The sequence below is a fragment of the Carettochelys insculpta genome, chromosome 1, assembly GCF_033958435.1.
Source record: "Carettochelys insculpta isolate YL-2023 chromosome 1, ASM3395843v1, whole genome shotgun sequence".
NCBI lineage: Eukaryota > Metazoa > Chordata > Testudines > Carettochelyidae > Carettochelys > Carettochelys insculpta.
The window spans coordinates 69358609-69378107 of NC_134137.1; positions in this window are offsets into that span (position 1 = coordinate 69358609).

Sequence of the window (19499 nt, forward strand, 5' to 3'; positions counted from 1 at the left end):
TGGAATCTCCATCTCTGGAGATATTTAAGAACAAGTTAGATAAATGTCTGTCAGGGAAGGTCTAGACAGTACTTGGTCCTACCATGAGGGCAAGGGGCTGGACTTGATGACCTCTCAAGGTCCCTTCCAGTCCTAACATTCTATGGTTCTATGATTCATAGTAAGAAAAGCAAACATGGTAGGCAACCAGCTTTGCTTACCAGGGAAATTCTTGTTTAACTTAAATGCAAAAAGGACGTATAGAAGAAGTGGAAACTTTGATGAATGACTAAGGAGGAGTATAAATATATTGCTCAAGAGTACAGGGGAGTAATCAGGAGGTGAAAACAAAACTGAAACCTCAGCTAACAAGGAATGTGAAGAGTAACAACAGAGGTGTGTACAGGTGTGTCAACAATAAGAGGGTGATCAGGGACGGTGTCGCCCCCTTATTGGATAAGGGAGGTACCTTTGTGGCAGATGAAGTGGGAAAAGCTCAAGTACACAATTCTCTTTTTTGCCTCTGTCTTCACAGACAAAGACAAATTCCAGATTACTGCACCTAAACAATGCAGAATGAGAAGGAGGTGGGCATCGCTCAGTTGGGAAAGAACAAGTTAAGAGCTGTTTAGAAAAGCTAGACATGCACAAATCCATGGGTCCAGATTTAATTCACCCAAGGTACTGAGAGAATTGGCAAATGTCATTGCATAATCTTTGACCATTATCTTTGAAAACTCATGGAGATTAGGAGAGATTCAAGATGACTGGAAAGAGGCAAATACAGTGCCCATCTTTAAAAAAGGAAAGGAGGACAATCCAGAGAATTATAGACCAGTCAACCTTACTTTAGTGTCAAGAAAAATCATAGAGAGGATCCTCAAAGAATCCATTGTGAAACTCTTGGAAGAGGGGAAAGTGATCAGAAATAGTCAACATGGATTCACTAAAGGCAAGTCATGCTTGGCCAATCTGATTAGCTTCTATGATAAGGTAACTGGCTCTGTGGATACAGGGAAGGCAGTGGACATGATATACCTTGACTTTAGCAAAGCTTTTGACACAGTCTGTCACTATATTCTTGCTTGCAAGTTAAGGAAGTACGGATTGGATACATGGACTGAAAGGTAATTAGAAAGCTGGCTAGATGATCTGGCCCAATCAGTAGTGATTAACAACTATATGTCTGGTTGGTAGTTGGCTTCAAGTGGAGTGTCCCAAGGATCAGTTCTAGGGACAGTATTGTTCAATATCTTTATTAAAGACCTGGATAAGGGACTGGATTGTACCCTCAGCAAACTTGTGGATGACACTAAGCGAGGGGGACAGGGAGGGCAGGGATAAGGTCCAGAATGACCTAGACAACCTGAAGGATTGGGCAAAAAGAAATCTGATGAGTTTCAACAAGGAGAATTGCAGAGTCCTGCATATGGGACAGAAGAATCCCAAGCATTGTTACAAGCTGGAGACCAGCTGACTAAGTAGCAGTGCAGCAGAAAAGGACCTGGGAATCACAGTGGATGAGAAGCTGGATAAGAGTCACCAGTGTGCCCTTGTAGCCAAGAAGGCTAACAGCATATTGGGGGCCATTAGGAGAAACATGTTCAGCAGATCTAGAGAAGTTATTATTCCCCTCTGTTCAGCACTGATGAGGCCACATCCGGAGTACTGCCTCCAGTTTTGGGCCCCCCAGTATAGAAAGGATGTGGACACATTGGAGAGGATTCTATGGAGGGCAATGAAAATGATTAGGGAGTTGGAGCACATGACTTATGAGGAGAGGCTGGGGGAGCTGAGCTCTTTTAGTTTGCAGGAGAGAAGAGAGAGGGGTGATTTGGTAGCAGCCTTCAACTTCCTGAAGTGAGGATCCAAACAGGATGGAGAGAGGCTGTTTTCAGTAGTGACGGATGGCAAAATAAGGATCAGTGGTCTCAAGATGCAGAGCAGGAGGTGTGGGCTGAATATCAGGAAAAAAATTTTCACCAGAAGGGTGGTGAAGCACTGGACTAGGTTACCTAGAGAGACGGTAGAATCCACATCTCTAGAGGTTTTTAAGCCCTGGCTTGACAAAATCCTGGCTGGGATGATTTAGTTAGGGTTGATCCTGTTTTGGGTAGGAGCTGTACTTAATGACCAACTCAGGTTCCTTTCAGCCCTAGGATTCTATGATTCTATTTTACAAATCTAAGAAACAGAATAAACTATTGAAAACATGCTATAGCTTTTTGCCAGGCTTTCAGATCCTGTCCTACTGTAATAAGGAATATAACATCCCACAGAAAATGTATTAAATGTAGTGTATTCAATCATTTCGTGATTTGACTGAAGTCACTGACACCATGTAATTGTGAGTGCATGTTCCATCTTAGCTGCAAAGAGTGTGATTAAATTCTTGTATTGCACATTTAATTGCCTGTGTGAATAAGTTCTACTGTGTGTCAAACTGTGTCTCCTCCCATATAAAATATGCCATTCTTGTGTGAATGCTTGCGTGGCTGAATTTAAAATTCACTCTCCATGAGTATCCAAGCATGTAAGCTTATCATTTGCTTTTGCATGAGTTTGTACTAGTAAAAATAAAAACTTGCATGACTGCAAAAGCAAAGGTTAAAGTAAATTTATTCTGAACTTTAAGCAAGCCATTTATGCAGTGTTTGCCCATTTAAAGTAACAAGAGGATATAATGTGCCCCTCCAGGGTTTCTGTCCCTAAGCACACCCCAAAAGATAAAGTGACACTCATATCTAATTCTAGAGGGCTGCACAAAGTGAAACTGAATCAAAAGAAAAGTGTAAGTAAAATCGTAGATTTCAGGATCCGGACAAAAGGAAGAAGGGTGAGCAGTAACATACAGACCCTTGATTTCAGAAGAGCAGACTGTGACTCTCTAAGAGACTGGATAAGCAGGATCCCTTGGGAAATGAAGATGAAGGGGAAAAGACTTGAAGAGAACTGGAAGTATTTTAAAGAAGTCTTACTGAAGGCACAGGAACAAACAATCCCTCTGCGTAGTAAGAAATGCAAACATGGTAGGCAACCAGCTTGGCTTAACAGGGAAGTCCTTAGTCAGCTTAAATGCAAAAAGGATGCATACAAGAAATGGAAATAAGGACAGTTGACCAAGGAGGAGTATAAACATACGGCTGGAAAATGCCGGGCAGTAATCAGGAAAGTGAAAGCACAATTGGAACTGCAGCTGGCAAGGGACTTGAAGAGTAACAAGAAGGGTTTCTACAGGTATGTGAACAATAAATGGGTTATCAGAGAAGGTGTGGGGCCATTACTGGATGAGGGAGGTAACCTAGTGACAGATGATGCAGGAAAAGCTGAAGTACTCAATGCTTTTTTTGCCTCAGTCTTCACGGACAAAGTCAACTTCCCAATGATGCTCCTAGATGATGCAGTACGGGAAGGTGGAGGGCAGCCATCTGTGGGGAAGGAACAAGTTCTGAGCTATCTAGAAACACTAGATGTGCACAAGTCCATGGGTCTGGATTTAATGCACCCCAGGGTACTGAGGGAATTGGCAGAAGTCATTGCTGAACCTTTGGCCATTATCCTTGAAGACTCTTGGAGATCGGGGGAGATACCGGATGACTGGAAGAAGTCAAACGTAGTGCCCATCTTTAAAAAAGGAAAGAAGGACAATCCAGGGAACTATAGACCTGTCAGCCTTACCTCAATCCCTGGGAAAATAATGGAGGGAATCCTCAAGGAATCCATTTTGAAGCACTTGGAAGAGGGGAAAGTGATCAAAAGTAGCCAACATGGATTCACCAGGGGCAAGTCCTGCCTCACCAATCTGATCAGCTTCTATGACAATGTAACAAGCTCTGTGGACATGAGGAAGTCAGTGGATGGGATATACCTTGACTTCAGCAAGGCTTTTGATACGGTCTCCCACAACATTCTTGTCCATAAGTTAAGGAAATATGGATTGGATCCTTGGACTATAAGATGGATAGAAACCTGGCTTGATGGTCGGGCCCAACAGGTAGTGGTCAATGGCTCAATATCTGGATGGCAGTCTGTTTCAAGTGGAGTGCCGCAAGGCTCAATTCTGGGGTCTGTGTTATTCAACATCTTTATTAATGACCTGGATGAGGGACTGGGTTGCACCCTCAGCAAGTTTGCAGATGACACAAAACTAGGGGGAGAGGTAGATACATTGGAGGGTAGAGAGAGAATCCAGAGGGACCTGGATAGATTGGAGGAGTGGGCCAAAAGAAATCTGATGCGGTTCAGTAAGGAGAAGTGTACAGTCCTGCACCTGGGGCAGAAAAATCCCAAACAGTGTTATAGGCTGGGGACCGACTGGCTCAGCAGCAGTATGATGGAAAGGGACCTAGGCGTTATGGTGGATGAAAGGCTGGATATGAGTAAACAGTGTGCCCTTGTAGCCAAGAAAGCTAACGACACACTGGGGTGCATTAGGAGGAGCATTTTGAGCAGATCTAGAGAAGTAGTTATTCCTCTTTATTCGGCACTGGTGAAGCCACATCTGGAATATTGTGTCCAGTTTTGGGCCCCCCACTATAAAAAAAGATGTGGATTTGCTAGAGCAGGTTCCGTGAAGGGCAACAAAAATGATTAAGGGTCTGGAGCACAAGACCTATGAAGATAGGCTGAGGGATCTGGGCTTGTTTAGTTTACAAAAGAGAAGACTTAGAGGTGATTTAATAACAGCCTTCAACTTCCTGAAGGGGAGCTCTGAAGAGGAGGGTGGGAAACTGTTCTCAGTGGTGTCAGATGGCAGAACAAGGAGTAATGGTCAGAAGTTGAAGAGGGAAAGGTGTAGGTTAGATACTAGGAAAAACTTCTTCACCAGGTGGGTGGTGAAGCATTGGAATGTGTTTCCTAGAGAGTTGGTGGATTCTCCATCCCTTGAGGTTTTTAAGTCCCAGCTGGACAAGGTCCTGGCTGGGATGACTTAGTTGGGGTTGATCCTGCTTGAAGTGGGGGGGCTGGACTAGATGACCTCCTGAGGTCCCTTCCAGCCCTATGATTCTGTGATTCTGTATTCCAGCAGAATTTCACTTGATAAATGTTTGTCAAGAAGTTCAAATCTTTCCTATTGTCTCCGTAAATTATTAGACTAGATTTTGGGTCATAATAATAAATTTAAATTAAATTTTTGTGGGTAGGGGCATTCTGCATTCAAAAGCCTTGAAGGAATTGTCATCAAATGCTAACACTTCCAAATGCTAATCTGTAAGGGAGTGTGCTCACTTCTCCTGAGCACTCACTTTGCTGAGTGTGCATACTTGCACACCCTCTCTCCAGCTGTCTACAGAGCTGTCTACTCTATATACAAAGATGATATATGGATAATAATTCTTACCAGTCTATAACTTTTCCATTTATACCTTATGGCTATGTCTACACTACAGCGCTCTTTCAAAAGAACCTTTCTTGAAATTTTGAATTCGAAAGTAGTCTTTCGAAAGAGAGTGTCCACACACAAAAAAGTGGATCATGCCTTCCATTTTTTTCTTTGGAAAGAACACCCCGTTCTTTCAAAAAAAGGCATCTACACAGTCTTGGTGCTCGTTTGAAAGATAGGGGCAGGAAACACCATGGACAGAGTCGCATGGCTGCAATGTGCTTCTGGGAGCCTCAGTCAGCCGCTCCTTGCAAGGGCCCCTCTCTAACAGCCCCTCTCTGCTCATGCTGAGTCTGTTCACAACGCAGAAGCACCCTACCCACACACCTGTGCATATCAGACCTGGCACTGTCAGGGAACAGAAACACTATGGACTCATGGAGGCTGAGCAGCTCCATGATGAAGAGCTCCTTGACGCCATGGTCCTCCTTTTGGACATAGTGTTCCTTGCTGCCGTCCAGCTTCTCAAGCCGCCTCAATCACCCACTGTGCTCCTGCCAGCATTCTAGGTGAGGCCCCATCCACGCCCCATATCCCGGGTGCCCTGTCACCTATGGAGGCATCCCAGCTGCACAGAGTGGTGGGAGCAGCTCATCATGGGTGAGTGGGATGATGCCAGATGGCTCCAGAACTTCCGCATGACAAAGCGCATGTTTCTGGAGCTGTACCACTGGCTCACCCCTCGCCCTCTAACACCTTGACTACCCACATGTGGCCCACACTCTCTGTCATGATGAGGGTCAGCACTGTGATCTGGAAGCTGGTCAACCCAGATAATTACCAGTCGGTGGGACCCAGTTTGGTGTGGGAAAGGCCACTGTCAGCAACATCCTCATGGAGGTAGCAATGGCTCTTGGACAACACATGCTGTGCGGAGGAAAGAGGTGACTCCTGGCAAGGGGAACCCTTGGGGACAGGGTGGACAGGGAAGGAGGGGGGTTCTGGAGGGAGGGGACAGGAACGGGGAGAAGGGGGGCCCTGGAGGGAGGGGACAGGGACAGGGGAGGAAGGGGTATGGGATCACCCTGGCATGCACTCAAGAAAGAGTGCTTTCCCTATCTATCCCTTGCAGACTGTCAGAGCAATCAACACTGTGCTCCTGTGAAGGGTTGTCTGCACTGGGTACATTGATGTGGCCATCATGGGATTCATTGTGCTGGGGATCCCCAACTATTTCAGAGTGCTGGATGGGACACATATCCATATCCATGCTCTGGATCATAGACTGGGACATTTAATCAACTGTAAGGGGTATCATTCTGTGCTTTTTTCATGGCTTGGTTGATGTGAGTGGATGGATGCTTTAGGGATTTGTGTGAGGGCTGGTCGGGCCAGGCTGGGCCCATGATGTCCAGGTGTTCAGAAACTTGGGCCTCAAATGCAGGATGGAGGTTGGGACCTGCCTCTCCCAGTGGGAGTTTAATGTGCATTGTGGCTGATGCTGCATAACTCCTGGTAATGCAACCCTACATGGGGAACCTGACTCGACACTGGAACTGTTTAACAACTGGCTGAACCGTGTCTGGAACAGTGTTGAGAGTGCGCATGAGAGACAGTGCCTCCTGATGTAACTGAAGGTTGGTCTGATGAATGTGCCTGTGATCAAGGGGGGCCGGTGTGCTCTTCACAACATGGTGGAAAGCAAAGGTGAGCCCTTCATATAGTTGGGCCACTGGGCTGCTGAGGCAGGTAACTGCTATGAGCAGCAAGCAGCTGTACCATGTCACCATGACAGGTAATTACCAGGGGGTCCCTCTGTGAATTCTGGAGTGTCCCTGCTTGAGGATGTCTGGTCCATTGGAAAGGAGGGATTGGCAATGATGAGGATATATTAACGGGAGTGTTGTGAGCAAGACACAAGAAGTCATTCTTCCACTCTACTCGGCGGTCATTACGCCTCAGTTGGAGTACTGTGTCCAGTTCTGAGCAGCACATTTCAAGAAAGATGTGGAGAAATTGGTGAAGGTCCAAAGAAGAGCAACAAGAATGATTAAAGGTCTGGAGAACATGAGCCCTGATGGAAGACTGAAAGAACTGGGCTTGTTTAGTTTAGAAAAGAGAAGATTTAAAGGGGACATGGTAGCGGTTCTCAAGTACCTCAAAGAGGGTTACAAGGAGGAGGGAGAAAAATTGTTCTCCTTGGCTTCTGAGGATAGGACCAGGAGCAATGGTCCTCCCAAGAAGGCAGAGAACTGGACTCGATGACCTCTTGAGGCCCGTTCCAGTTGTAGTAGTCTATGATTGCCAGATCCCTCCTCTTCTCAGGTCTGAGGCAGCTCCAGGCGAATGGTCTGGGTTCATGGTACTGCCTGCTGCTGCTCCTCCTTGGGCTTCACATCTGGGTCACCATGCCCAGAAGCTTTACTGGAGGGGCCATGTCCTGCAGACCAAGGAGCTTGTTCAGGTCTTTGTATTGCAAGCATGTTGCTGGCAAGCCCCCAGACCTCTGGGATGCATCCCTGGCCTGGACATAGGCTTGCTGCAATTCTTTTACTTTTCTCTGGACCTAGTCTGGGTTGCAGCGAGGGTGTCCATGGGTGGCCAAGCCAGCAGCCAGGTGGGCAAATGTTGGGGCATTTTGTCACCTGCCAGTTGCCTGCAGTACCTCTTATCTCTCCATGGTGCAAGGAGGTCCCACCGTTTAGGGTCTGTCCAAGCAGCAACCCTCCTTTTGCTGGATGTTGGGCCTTTGCAGGTCATTGGGGGAGCCCTGGGGCTCTTTCTGCTTCTGGCTGGCAGACATCATTTACATGCTGTTTAAAAAAGAGTTTTAAAAGTGGCTGAGAGGGTGGTAAGCTGCAGCTTCAATGCCTTGCTGCTTTCCATCTTTCAGCTTCCTGCCACAAGAGTTGGTGGATCACTTCTGTTGTAAATGTGGCAGGACACAGTCACCATAGAGTTCTGTAGGCACTTCCTGGGAGGGCAGTGTTATGGAGGATTGCTCTTTCAAAAGAGCATCCTGCAGAGCTTCTACACATTTTCTTTGAAAATGATCTTTCAAAATACAAACAACAAGAAGTCCTGTGTCACCTTATAGACTAACAGGTGTGGAAGTAAAAGAGTTACATTGTAAAAATCACACTATGATACAATGTTGCTTCTGAGCTCAAGAAGGGGAAGTTATGTTGATGCTGTGTGTAGGAATGTAGGGTGGGTTTGGATGGAGCCAGGTGTGCCTGGGAAAGCAGGAACCAGAGCAGTAGGTGCTAGACGGTAACTAATTAAGGTAACCAGAGAGTCATAAACAGGAGACTGCTGAAGGTGACATGGAAATGAAGATACGTGACTGGTCTCAGGGGTTATGTGGGGTGTGTGTGTGTCTGGTTTTTCTTTGTTAATTAACTTGCCTTCTTTTGACTGTATAAATTGAAAGACCTGAGCCCTAGGGGGGAGCTCACCTTTTTCTGAATGTATTAGCAGAGCAGCTTTGCTAATAAACAGAGTGGTCTGACAAATTGTGAGTCTCGAGTCTAACTTTGACACAGGTATTTTGCAGCATAAGCTTTTGTGGACAAAGACCCACTTCATCAGGTGCATCTGACGAAGTGGGCCTTTGCCCATGAAAGCTCATGCTCCAAAATATCTGTTAGTCTATAAGGCGCCACAGGACTTGTTGTTTTTGAAGATACAGACTAACTCAGCTACCCCTCTGATACTTTCAAAATAAGGCACTCTTCCTGAAACAGGAATGGAAAAGAGTTTCTGAAACCGGGTCCATGTTCTTTCAAAGATAATTCTGAAAGAACTTTTTTCGTGTGTAATCGTTCTGCATGAAATTTCAAAAGAGAGGCTACTTTTGAAATATCTTTCAAAAGAGCATGCTCGTGTAGATGCAGCCTATGTGACATATGAGCTGCGTCTACACGTGCACGCTACTTCGAAGTAGCGGCACCAACTTCGAAATAGCGCCCGTCACGTCTACACGCGTCGGGCGCTATTTCGAAGTTAACTTCGACGTTAGGCGGCGAGACGTCGAAGTCGCTAACCTCATGAGGAGATAGGAATAGCGCCCTACTTCGACGTTCAACGTCGAAGTAGGGACCGTGTAGACGATCTGCGTCCCGCAACGTCGAAATTGCTGGGTCCTCCATGGCGGCCATCAGCTGGGGGGTTGAGAGATGCTCTCTCTCCAGCCCCTGCGGGGCTCTATGGTCACCGTGGGCAGCAGCCCTTAGCCCAGGGCTTCTGGCTGCTTCTGCGGCAGCGGGGGATCTATGCTGCAGGCACAGGGTATGCAACCAGTTGTCAGCTCTGTGGATCTTGTGTTGTTTAGTGCAACTGTGTCTGGGAGGGGCCCTTTAAGGGAGCGGCTTGCTGTTGAGTCCGCCCTGTGACCCTGTCTGCAGCTGTGCCTGGCATCCCTATTTCGATGTGTGCTACTTTGACATGTAGACGTTCCCTTGCTGCGCCTATTTCGATGTTGGGCTGAGCAACGTCGAAGTTGAACATCGACGTTGCTGGCCCTGGAGGACGTGTAGACGTTATTCATCGAAATAGACTATTTCGATGTCGCAACATCGAAATAAGCTATTTCGATGTTGGCTGCATGTGTAGACGTAGCCATGTTGTTCAAGATGTATTGAACTCTGAGACCTTTCACGATTTATTGCAATTTTGCAATAGCAGTGCCTGTATGGGTGTAACTAGTTATCTTGTTCTTAATACAGAATTACAGGAGCCATTACATTAACCTCACCGAATCATCTTTTCAAAACATGTTCTTAACTGTGCATCCATCCAGGCCAGAAACTTTAAAATCTTTATTTCCCTGTGGCAAAGGAAGAGGTCATATAGATGGGAGAGTGAAAAGCCTCAAGTGAAATCTTTGTACACGTGAAGGTAAACCCTGCTAATTCATCAATAATACTTTTTTCTAGTGGGTCCTGTATTTAATTTATATCATGTGACTCATTGGCTTGTTAAAAGTGCTGTACATAAGGGCCTCAGTCTTGTAAATCTTGGCTTGTCTAAGTGACATGTGACCATTCTCATCAACAACAACATCTGAGGCACGTAAAGGTTTGAAAGATCAGGCCCCACAGTGGTTTGTACTCTGAGTAGTAGCTGAAATAGAAGAAACAGCCTCTAAGTGGCTTTCTTTTGAAAGGATGAATTTATTAAAACATCTAAAATGCCAGATTCTATCAAGAACAAAGATATCTCTGTGGGTGAGTGTGAATCAGATCCTAAATTACTCACAGAGAAACAGGTTGGCAATGGCATTTACAGGAAAGCAGGTGTAGTGTTAAAATTAAAATACTTCAATTCCCGGTCCACCCACCCTGATGATGGCAAAAAAACAGAAGGACTGATTCTTTTAAATCATATAATAATTAAACAATGTAAAGAAACTGAAAAATAAGTAAGCAGAGCCTTTACACACAAGAAGGAGAGGCAGGGAGAGAGTGGGAGAGTAACAGTGAAGCTTTCAGGCCATATACAATATGGCACCAATTTAGTGAATATAGCTTTCAGGCAGATGGAGGAAAAAGCTGAAGATTTTTCAGATTCCTGAAAAAGCAAAAATGTTTCCAATTGACCACATGGGCATACAGTTTCAAAGTAAAAGGGGACCAAGAGGAGGGAAAACCATAAATTGGCTCTGTGAATCTCCTGCAGTTATCTCTTCCCCTTTGTTACCATGAAAAACGTTCATTGCAACAAAGACCTGAATTTCTTGTGTTGCAATCAGCCGCAGAAAAAGAAAATGGATCCAAGTTTCTTGAGTGGTACTCCTCTCCTCTAACCACTAGACACAGATATCTCTTATGGAACAATTACATTAGAGGCATGTACAAAGTGGTTTGATACTGCGATGAAGAGACTAATGGACTGAAACTACAGCTGGTAGATAATGTCATGATTATTTGGCATACAACAGCTCAGGCTGCTGCTACACTCCCATTCTCCCATCAGAGGAGACATGGAAATGAGTCAATTTGAAGCAGGCTAATGAGATGCTAATGTGCATATTCAGCTCCTCATTAGCATAATAGTGGCTGTGCAAACAGACTTCGAATTGCAGATTGACAGTGAAGATGGGAGTGGCTTTGAAATAAGCCCCACACTTTGACATTCCCTTACTCCAATCTAGTTCTGTGGGAGTAGGGGAAAGTCGAAGTGGGGTGCTAATTTCGAAGCTGTCCCCACCTTCACTGTCAATCTGCAATGCGAAGTCTGTCCACACAGCCACCATTATGCTGAGGTGCTGAATATGCACAGTAGTGCCTCATTAGCCTGCTTCAGATTGCCTCCTTACCGTGGCACCTTCGACAGGAGAATGATAGTGTAGCAGCAGCTCACAGTTCAGGAAGCAATAGTTGACATGAGTACTTTTTACTCAAATCCCACAAAAGTTACAGTTACATCAACTTAGGTATTTTAAAAACTCGTGTCTTATTGCAAAAGGGGGTGAATTTTTGTGTATGAATTTTAGGATGGAAATAAAAAAGGGGGGGAGTTGTGATGGCAACAGTAGAAAAAATTAGTCAACAGATGTTTGCAAAGAGTGTTTTTTCATCAACTTGTTTCCATCAAATGTTAGTAAATTATTGTGTATATTGTTTTCCATTATTTAGCCAGCTCCAATGGAGATCTAAAGTTAAAATCCTGGGCAGCATATGAAGCTAAAAGGGGGCACGGCTGTATTGACATGAACGAGTACACAGGTTAATGTCTAAAGAAGTAAGGCTGATAACACAAATTTCTGGCAAAACTCATTTTTTTATGGAAAATTGGGCTTTTAATAGAACACAAGTTTTTTCTAAAAGCTTGTATTCTGTTGAAAACAGATAACCCAAACCTAAAATATTTTGTCTGAAACTCTCATATTTTGATTTGACTGTGCTTCATGGGAGATGTACTTTGATATCACATGTCCACATATTTTTGTATGGGTTGGCTGGGATTGCCATCCAGGTTATATCTCCCATGATTACTTCCCTCCTGAAAACTGAAATAAGCTGCATCTACACGTGCACGCTACTTCAAAGTAGCAGCACCAACTTCGAAATAGCGCCCGTCGCGTCTACACGCGTCGGGCGCTATTTCGAAGTTAACTTCGATGTTAGGCGGCGAGACGTCGACGTCGCTAACCTCATGAGGAGATAGGAATAGCGCCCTACTTCGACTTTCAATGTCGAAGTAGGGACCGTGTAGACGATCCGTGTCCCGCAACGTCGAAATTGCCGGGTCCTCCATGGCGGCCATCAGCTGGGGGGTTGAGAGACGCTCTCTCTCCAGCCCCTGCGGGGCTCTATGGTCACCGTGGGCAGCAGCCCTTAGCCCAGGGCTTCTGGCTGCTTCTGCGGCAGCGGGGGATCTATGCTGCAGGCACAGGGTCTGCAACCAGTTGTCAACTCTGTGGATCGTGTGTTGTTTAGTGCAACTGTGTCTGGGAGGGGCCCTTTAAGGGAGCGGCTGGCTGTTGAGTCCGCCCTGTGACCCTGTCTGCAGCTGTGCCTGGCATCCCTATTTCGATGTGTGCTACTTTGACGTGTAGACGTTCCCTCGCTGCGCCTATTTCGATGTTGGGCTGAGCAACGTCGAAGTTGAACATCGACGTTGCCGGCCCTGGAGGACGTGTAGACGTTATTCATCGAAATAGACTATTTCGATGTCGCAACATCGAAATAAGCTATTTCGATGTTGGCTGCACTTGTAGACGTAGCCATAGAGGATAATTTTTAAAAAGATTTGAATGTTGGGGTTAGGATCACAAAAGACAGTGTTGGCATGGCAAATTGCATGGGCATGTTATTTGCACTAAAGCTGGCAAATTAAATTGTTGGACCATACTTTAGGTATCATTCACTCATGCATGATTCATAGGAAGTCTTTTGTTAACTGACTCTTTCCAAAGAGAAAAAAATAATGGAGAACACCAAATAGGTTGCATCTAATCCCTCTTCTTAGTTCATAGAACTGTCTGCCAACAGGTTTTTTACTCCACTGGGATAGCGTGACAGGTGTAGCCCAAAGACCAGTGTGCTTCTAGTAACCCTGGGAACTAAAAGTTGAGGCCTACAAACTATGGCATGTTGGAGAACTTCCTGATTCCTGCCCAGATGTACCTTCTGGGTCTCAGCACTGAGAGAGTTGGGTGCATGTAGGCTGCAAGCAGAAAGGCTGCTGAATTTTAATCCTGTTCTCTGTTCTTTACAGGAAGGACCAAAAAGTCCTTAGAAAGCATCCTGTCATATTCAAGAATTAACCCGCTGAGGGGGATCCCATAGTGCAGGAAAATATAAATCTGGATGAATCAGGTCCCCTTTGTATCACCGCAGAAACTTTCTACATATTATTACCTACTAAACTGCCTTACAATAGAGCCAAAGGTGATAAAAGTCTTGAATGTGAGGTAGGGTGACCAATTGTAGCCAGAGAGAACCCCCGCTTTTCTCTACTCCATCTTGTCTCTCCTGGGTGCTTCAGAGCACCAAAGGGTTAAAAAGAAACAGTTCAGCCCTGGAATGCCCAAGAGTGCAGATGTGCTTATCTCAGCCACAGTCTTGAAGCTCCAGAGCAAGAGACAATGGGCTAATAAACAGCTGGGCCTTGGACTGCTCTTGGCTAATTAGCATCAGTTGATTCGCCTACACAAACGTCCCAGACAGAGGAAAAATCTCTGGCCTATAAAGAAAGAATGCCCTAAAATTATCTCCACCCCACAGGTATGAACCAGCCTTGTGAGAACCAGTGTCTTGAGATGAGTTAATTCAATCGGCACCCTTTTGGATAAGGAAGAAGCGTACATGACCCAATGGGTATAAAGTAAGGGTCCGGCAGCCAATCTAATTGAGCTCCAATTACCTTTACCTGCTGGTCAGGAGGGTCGTTGCCTCCCGAGGTCCTCGTTATTTATTGCTTCTTCCTGAGGGATTGAGTGAAACGCTGGCCACGCCACGTTGGTAATGCAGGGGTGAGAATAAGACCTGTGAAGTGTATTGCTTTCCTTTTGTTTTCTTTGTGCACATTCAATAATAGATCTATGAATTGTTACATGCTAGCTATAGACAACTAAAGAACAAAGTGTAAACCTTGTATCTTTGTAACAAAGTATAAATCTTTTAAGTTTGCAACAAAGTATATATCTTGCAATCTTGTAACCATAAGAGTTAAGTCTCCTTAGTCAATAAATAAGCAACTGGTTAAGCTGTAACCTGACTCTGCCTGTTACTGTGCAAGCCGAACACAAAACAAAGAACCCAGCTGCTTTTCAGCTGTAATTAGCCTGGTGATTGGTAAGAGAGAGAGCACTGAGAGCTGAGCGCTGAGTCCTGCCACCTCCACGGGACAGACTCTCTGGGGCACCCATCAGCCACACCTGGCTGCCCGCTGCGAAGGGACTTTCTCGTCCTAGCAGTTAAAAACTTGGATGTTAGGACCTAGGGGCATCCGTCAGCCTGCCTAGGCTGCCTGCTGTGAAGGGCCTGTCTGTCCTAGCTGTTAAAGACTCGGATGAAAATAAGGGCATAGGTGGTATCTTACCCGACCATTGGCTAACACCAACCATCCCGTATTGGGCGGGACAGTCCTGTATTTGGGATGCCACAAAGTGTCCCTACTTATTTTTTAAAAGGGATGAATTGTTCTATATTTAGTCCTTTGGAGCCTGGGGGTGGCGGTGGGAGCATCTGCTTTTTTGGGGCTCCGGGCTGGGACCTCCTGCAGCTGCCGCATCCCTGGGGCTCTGGGCTGGGAGGTCCTGCAGCTGCCACTTCCCTGGAGCTCCAGGCCACAGCCATCACTTCCCTCGGGGCTCTGGTCCTGGAGATCCCATGGCTGTTGCTCCCCTGGGGCTCTGGGCCAGGACTGCCCATGGCCACCTTTTTTCATGGGGCTCCGGGCTGGGAGCTCGCTGGCCACCACTGTCCCAGGACTCCAGATGGGGAGCGCCCATGGCTGCTGCAACCTCAGGGCTCTGGGCGGGGAGCACCTGTGGCTGCCGCTTTCCCAGGGCTTGGTGCAGCTGGGAGGAGCCTCCCTTCCCCTGACATAGCTCCCTGACCTGTATTTAGGACAGGGAGATATGGTTGGCCTAATGTGAGGAGTCGTGGGTTGCCCATCTTCTTGAATGACATACAGTGGTGTGAATGTTAACCTTGCTTGTTACTAACTAGAAATCAGAGATATAGCCACTATTTATTGTCATGTAATTTTTATGTCATTCCTCCTATTACTATTTCCAGCACCTAGGATTATCAGTCCAAAGCCATTTGACTTTAGTGTTGCAAGTTACCCATTTACTAATAATGAAAACTGCCATTCTACTTGAAAATTCAGTAACTTAATTAACCAAAAAAAACTGTTGGAAGATCCTATACTCTATCAGCTAAAGGTCTGATTCTGCAACCTGTATTCTCAATGAATATCTCTTATGCAAGCGAGAAGTCCCACTGAATTTACCTAACCATATGACTCTAAATAAGTTTTTGCTAGTCAGTGTGGCTAAGGGTTGTAGAATTTGATTTTATGTGAACTGTATGGAAAGACGACACCAAGAAGAGCACGAAAGTAAACAATAGGAAGGCTATTGAAATATATGTTGTTTGCAGGGAGTGACACTAAAATTCTTCACTTGTTAGTTTTCCTGAACTTTCTATTTGCTTGTTTTGTAATGATAGGGAGGTGGCCTTGAAAATGCCTAGTGATACCAAACTCTTTGCTGCGCTGCCTTTTCTGTCCCTTTGCGGATATGAGGTACTCTTTTTACTAGCCAGAGAGCAAAACTGCTAAGTGAACTCTGCCTGCTACTCACTGTGCCCTGTAGCACAAGTTGTGGAATGCTTTCAGAGAACCACCTCTCGGTGCCTGATTCTTTTAGAGCTGCTAGTGCACTGTACTGACAAATGACTTTGCCAATTGTGTATTTTTGATAGATAATTTGAAGCATATACAAGTATACATTTCAGGATGGAATTAAGAGCACAAGTCCCATGATGGTTAGCATATTTGGATTTCATACACTTGTATATTGTGGTTTTCAAAAACCAACTCCTAAATTGAGTCAGTAAGTTCTTCAAAAATATTTCACGTGCCGATTAACAAGGTAATGCAAGCCTATTACAACTTTTTGCCCTTTTGTTTTATTAAGTGCCTGACATTTCACAGCATTAGCTGATGACATATAATGAATTTGACTATGTGTGCTGTGTTATGGAACACGATGCAAAACCTAAAAAGAAATATGGATTGAAATATTGCCTTTAGCTTGGATAGCTACTGTTTAGTTTGATGTTTTCAGAAGAAAATCTCTCACAGAAGCAGTGTTCTATGAGGGTATATTATTGTAGGAGGCTGGCATATTTCTGTATTAACATTATTTCAGTTAGAAGAGATCTGGCACCTGTCAGTCTTCAAGATTTCCTAAGTGTTACTACTTCATGATCTGCTTCAGAAAAAGTGTTTACTTCTCAAAGTAGCTCTTTTCCCAAATATATAGCCTCCATACAGCCAAAATGTGGCACTTGTCTGTTTGTGCATACAGGCACAGAACTTCTGAGAGCAGTTCTTGACTTCTTGGAAGTGTCTGCAGATCTCTGGGGCTGTTCGTTCACAACTGATTTCAAGTACTAGTAGCTTTCTAACTTCACACACTTTAAAGCATCAGCTGAATACGGCTCTGTGGAGGATTCATAGGCAGACCCACCATGAGGTATTTGACAGCAGGAATTAGACTACTTATCAGGCTCATAAAGACCCTTGTGTTATTCATGGGAGATAAATAAGCCATCACAACCTCATCGTAAGAGGAAGGCTGGGGACTACAGAAGACTAACCCACTGATGCTGCCTCATATGAGATAGAACCCATATTCAAGAACATTATGGATCCAGGTGGTTCATGTGGAAAAGTCTGACAAACCTCTACAAGCATTTTGCCATCAACCATAGTGGTGATTTATGTGTAGGCTGTCTCTCCTTTCACTGTCAGTTATGCGAAGACAAAAGGTGGAAGCCCACATGATCAGTGTCTCCATTTAGTTAGTCATGAGCCCCATGGAACTCAGCACGGATGCAGTCAGAACTGAGGCTCCCATAGATCCAAATGATAGCACCAGATTATCCCAGATTTGAGAATTCTAGAGCACCCACAGTTTTACGTGCACTGAGGGGGTGAAAATTTAGAAGAAAACATGTTTGGAATCAATTTCATGGGTATGTTGGGAGAACAGTCTGCTTTCAGTACCAAGGATGGCATCATTTCTTTGATATCTCACCCAACAGAGCCCTTGGGGGACAAAGACAAGCCCTGAAAGGTATCCAGTGCAGGGGACCAGTCTGACTAATCTGAATCCAATCTGAACTCATTTGGGGATCTTTAGATCTAGATTACCAGCCGCAACGAGTTCTAGCCCAATCTGATAGCTGGAACTTCTACTGCAGCCTTTCTTTTTCTTGTGTAGGACCTCATAACAGCTGGAGCAATGAAAAACACTCCTTTTGACATCGCTATAGACTAATACACTTAAGAAGAGCCAATTATGATGATCTGGTAGGACCTCCTGCATAAATCAGGCTGTAGAATTTCACCCAATTACCTCACATATCCAAAAGGCATCTGATCTCCTCACAGTGAATTTGACTTCAGTGGAGTCTTTATGGATGCCCTCTCCATCAGGAATCTGCCAGATGATACTAAGCTTCAGTACTGAGGCACTTTGAAACCAGCAGAAAATTATCCTGTGTTCTTAAACATGAGTGAAGATGTTGCAGTTCAGTTCTTTTTTTTTGACTCTTTGATGAAGTGCTATCCCTTAAGAAAAAAAAATGCTTTTTATGACCCATGGGCCATGTCTACACTAGCCAAAAACTTCAAATGGCCATTTCGAAGTTTACTAATGTGCTACTTCGAAGTCCCCTTATTCCTATGAGCAGATGGGAATAAGAGGACTTCAAAGTAGGCGGGGTCCTTTCAAAAAGGAGCCCCATCTGGACGAGCCGAGCGGTGGCCAGCCACATCAATTTCGAAGTGCTGCGGCCTCCCACATGCTAATGAGGCCCTGAATATGTATTTCAGCGCTTCATTAGTAAACTCCGAAATGGCCATTTGAATGGCCATTTTGAAGTTTTTGGCTAGTGTAGACATGGCCAAATACACTTAAAGTATTAGGTAGGCAAAGGTCACATCTTTGCAGCTAAAATGACATTATAAAGTTGCTGTCTCCTGGTTTGAGTGGTTTTTTTTGTTTGTTTACCACACCAAGACATGCAATGTTACATTTAGCAGAAGGATTACTTGCTTGAGATGATGTTCAATTGCTACTTTGTCAGTTGTTTCTGAAATAACAAGTTGCCTACTTTCCTTCGGTGGATTTCTTATAAATTATAGAAATCTAGTCAACATTTTTCAAGGCATTTATTATTTTTGAAGTCATCTTTCCCAAAGCCAGAAATGTTTCTTCTGGTACAGTAGCATTGTTTCTTGAGTATTTTAAATCAAAGGGTAAGATGATCTGAGATGCACATCTAAAACTGGTTTATCGTACTTGGTTGATTTCTCAGGAACGCATGCAGAATAGTCTTTGATCATAAAGCCTATTCAGCAAGCTTCTGAAAATAAAACAAGCCTACCCTGTGAACATGTAACTTCCAGAATGTGGTCTTCTTTATAAATACATTCTTGTTATCCTAATCAATATCTGAGTAATTAAAATGCCTGAAAATCAATGTTCTTGTCTTGTTCATAGGTATTTCTTATCTCTAAAAAGGTGCCATGATCTACCCTCCTCCACCTCTTTGTAGCCAAATGCACTTGACTAACTTATTTGGCTGTAATTTATAGCTAAACCGTTTCTATTGCATCAGCTAAAATTACATTGTTTTTCCTTCTACACTGACTATCATTCCTTCCTCCATATTAATTTCTTTAACAGCTAGACTGTGTTTTGAGTTTTATTACCAGGGTTTTTTCTTGTTATGCTTATCATCATCCACACAACAAATCTTCATTTATTATGTGTTGTTAATATTTCTCTGTATGGTATGTTGGAGAAAAGCCATTGGGTGAAATCCTCATGTCCTGTTTAAGACCAGTATAATTCTTAAAAAAGACAGAATAGTGTAGAATTCCTCGAGCCATCTGGAAGAATATTACAGAAATATAGAAGACAGAAACAGACTGCCTTCCCTTATTT